Source organism: Neovison vison, chromosome 7 (assembly GCF_020171115.1).
Source record: "Neovison vison isolate M4711 chromosome 7, ASM_NN_V1, whole genome shotgun sequence".
Taxonomy (NCBI): domain Eukaryota; kingdom Metazoa; phylum Chordata; class Mammalia; order Carnivora; family Mustelidae; genus Neogale; species Neogale vison.
Window position 1 is genome coordinate 41755931 of NC_058097.1, and position 2989 is coordinate 41758919.

At 54.1% G+C, this 2989-nt stretch overlaps 1 pseudogene; it reads left to right on the forward strand.

The window, feature by feature from the left end:
• Positions 1–1310: 1310 nt before the first annotated feature.
• LOC122913295 lies at positions 1311–2280 on the forward strand (annotated as a pseudogene).
• Positions 2281–2989: the final 709 nt, after the last annotated feature.

The window sequence follows — 2989 nt, forward strand, 5'->3', positions numbered from 1 at the left end:
GTTGCAACATACGATTTGCTGTGTGCTGAGAAAGCTCTGTCTTCTGCCCTTGAGAGGAGTGATTTTATGAAGAGGAGGTCCTGCCGTCCAGTGTCCCTCGTTCACTCAAACATGGCTCTTCTGCTTACGTCCTGCTGCTGCGTCTCAGTCACTTTTCCTCCTGGGCGGCTGTCTGTCCTGACTCTCTGCCCCTTGTGGGCTTATCTTGCTCTCTGTGACATTGGAGGGACCCAGGCAGGCCAGCTCTGAGTCTGCAGGGGGAGGCATGACTGCAGGGGGAGCTCGTGAGCCGGGCCGAGGTGTCAGCAAAACTTGGGCTGGGTGGCGAATCCTCTGCTGGGTTCCCTGAAGCCCTGCGATGGGTGGAGGGGTCATGAGGCAGGGTGTGGGACGCTGTCAGCACTGTCAGCTCTGACCAGCCAGCCGCGTGCTCACGGGCCACTCGCCCACCTCTCAGAGGCTGTTTCTCCTGCGTCTGTATGAGGCGGAGGACATTGCATCCATCCCTGAACTTATTGTAAGGATTGAATAAGACCGTGCACACTGAGCAGCCTAATCCTAACAACAGTGTAAGGCCAGTAGCATAAAAAGCAAATGCTATGGATTTTAAGTAATTATTAAGAGAATAAAGGAAAAACATTTCCAGCCTGTAGATCTTCTGTCCCCTTCACTGCGTCTTCCAGATCAGGCCTCTGGAGGATGGCCCATGTTAGCTGCATGGATATGATCTTGAAGACAGTCTGATCTTGACTTTGTGGATTTTTTTCAGGAAACTCGGTGCTTAACTCACAGCGGTTAAGGGCCCAGGGAAGGCCAGAGCATTTGTCCTGACTTTCTGGTCAGGATCTGGGGGCTACAGCCCTGCCCTGATTTCATCATAATCTCTGGCCTTGACCTTCTCAGTGGTCTCTCTTGAGCAAGACTCCTGAATCTGTTTCAGGAGCTCCAGCTCTGATTTGTCTCCTATACACTGGTCCTTAAGTTCAGCTGTCTGTTGACTAAGACCTGACACCTGGTTTCTTGACGGCACCTCAAACAAAACCTGAATTTATCAAGGTCTCCTTGAATCCTGTCTTTGTCCACAGGGCATCCACGATGTCCCCATGCCCAGGTGCCCACTTGTGCAGGCCCAGGCCTCAGGATAGCCTGGGCTGCTGGACTAGTGAGCAGGAAGTGTGAGTGTGGATGTTTTAGTGTCGGGCGATCAGTTTCACCTCGCTTCAGGGAGACCACTGAGGGGAGGAAGTCGGGAGAGACAAGTACCCTCGTATCTTGGGGGAGACGAAAAGTGCATCCTTAGTCACGCAGTCATGGCCCAGCGACTCCAGATCCTCACTGCGACACGGAAACACTGCTCGCTTCATCAAGTGGCCTCGCTTCTTCTCCTAGCGCCCATCATGACCTTCTCCGGCGATCAGGGTTACCTGAACCCAAGAAGCCAGAAGTTGGAAAGCATCAGGGTAAGGTCAGCATGCCCGTGAGAGAACACAATGGCCTGCAAAGTGTAAAATTATCAAGGATGGTATATCCTCAACCAGAAGGTCTAACACCCTCTAAGAAAGATGTCCTCGTCATGACCCCTTGGCTGGCTCCCATCATCTGGAAGGGGACTGTCAACACGGACATCGTGAATGAGCAGTTCCGGCTCTGAACCACGACCCTCGGATCGACTGTATTTTCTGTGAGGTCCTACACGATCTTCCTAAAGCAGTTCTTGCGGTCCGCCAAGACGTACTTCCTGGTGGGACACAGGGTGAACTACTGTATCTTCACTGACAAGCCAGAGTATGTTCCTCATCTCAGCCAACAGAAAGGGAAGCAGATCATCATCCTCGAGGCCCCGAGCTATGCCCGTTGGCAGGACGTCTCCACGCACGGCACGGAGACCATCAGCAATTTCTCCCAGTGGCACTTCCAGCGGGAGGTGGCTTACCTCGTGTGCGCGGATGTGGACGTGAGCTTCAGCGACCATATGGGCTTGGAGATCCTCGCCTCCCTGTTCGGGACTCTCCATCTCACCTACCTTGGGCTCAATCAGACCGACTTCCCCTATGAATGCCGGCCTCAGTCACATGCTCATATTCCTGAAGATGAGGGGACTTTTATTCTATAGGGATCTTATTTGGGGGGTCAATGTCAGAGGTTTACAGGCTGACCAGGGCCTGCCATGAAGCCATGACGGTGGACCAAGCCAACCACATCGAGGCCGTGTGGCATGATGAGAGCCGTCTGAACAAATACCTCCTTTCCCACAAGCCCTCCAAGGTCCTCTCCCTCTAGTACAGGTGGCAGAATCCGCGAATGGGTTATTCGAAAGCCCGACAATTGATCTCATCCAAAATCATAAAGCAGAAAAGATTTAAAGCCTTGAAGCCAAATTACAGTCTGAGAGCGTGGTGAGCAAAACTTCCCGGAAGGGCTCAGAGACAAGCAATGCTCAGCTCCCTGAGTCTTCCTCCTAAAACCAGTTTTAGCATGAAGGGTAGACTCTACTGCCCTTTTCCTGCCTGCCTGAGGCCTAGAAGCACCCCTCTGAACTTAGGCCTAACGCCATCCCCTCCCTGTCCTCCTGAGACCACCAAACACACACATTTAAGCTGGGCTGATTCTTGGATTCAGGTACAAAGTCCCAGAGTGGCCGCCACCCTTAGCTTCTCACTGTGGGCTCCCACCGCCCTTTCAGATTGAGGAGGGGGTGGTCCCAGCCCGTCCTGACAAAGGATCAGAGAGGAGACCTTTCCCAGCTCTGCCAGGCAACAGGGGACGAAGGGTGCAGACCCAGGAGCCTGCAAGCATGCCAAGTGAGGGGCAGGACAGGGGTGACCCAGGCCCAATGGGGGGGGAACACTGGAGGGCACCCGCTGGCTGCAGAAGCTTTGGGGAGGAGCCGCCTGTGTGCGAGGAATCCCTGGACTCAGCAGAAAAGCCAGCGAGGTGTCCTAGCACCAGAGGCCTCGGTGGCCGGCGCACCCTTCTCCAAGGCTCTGAA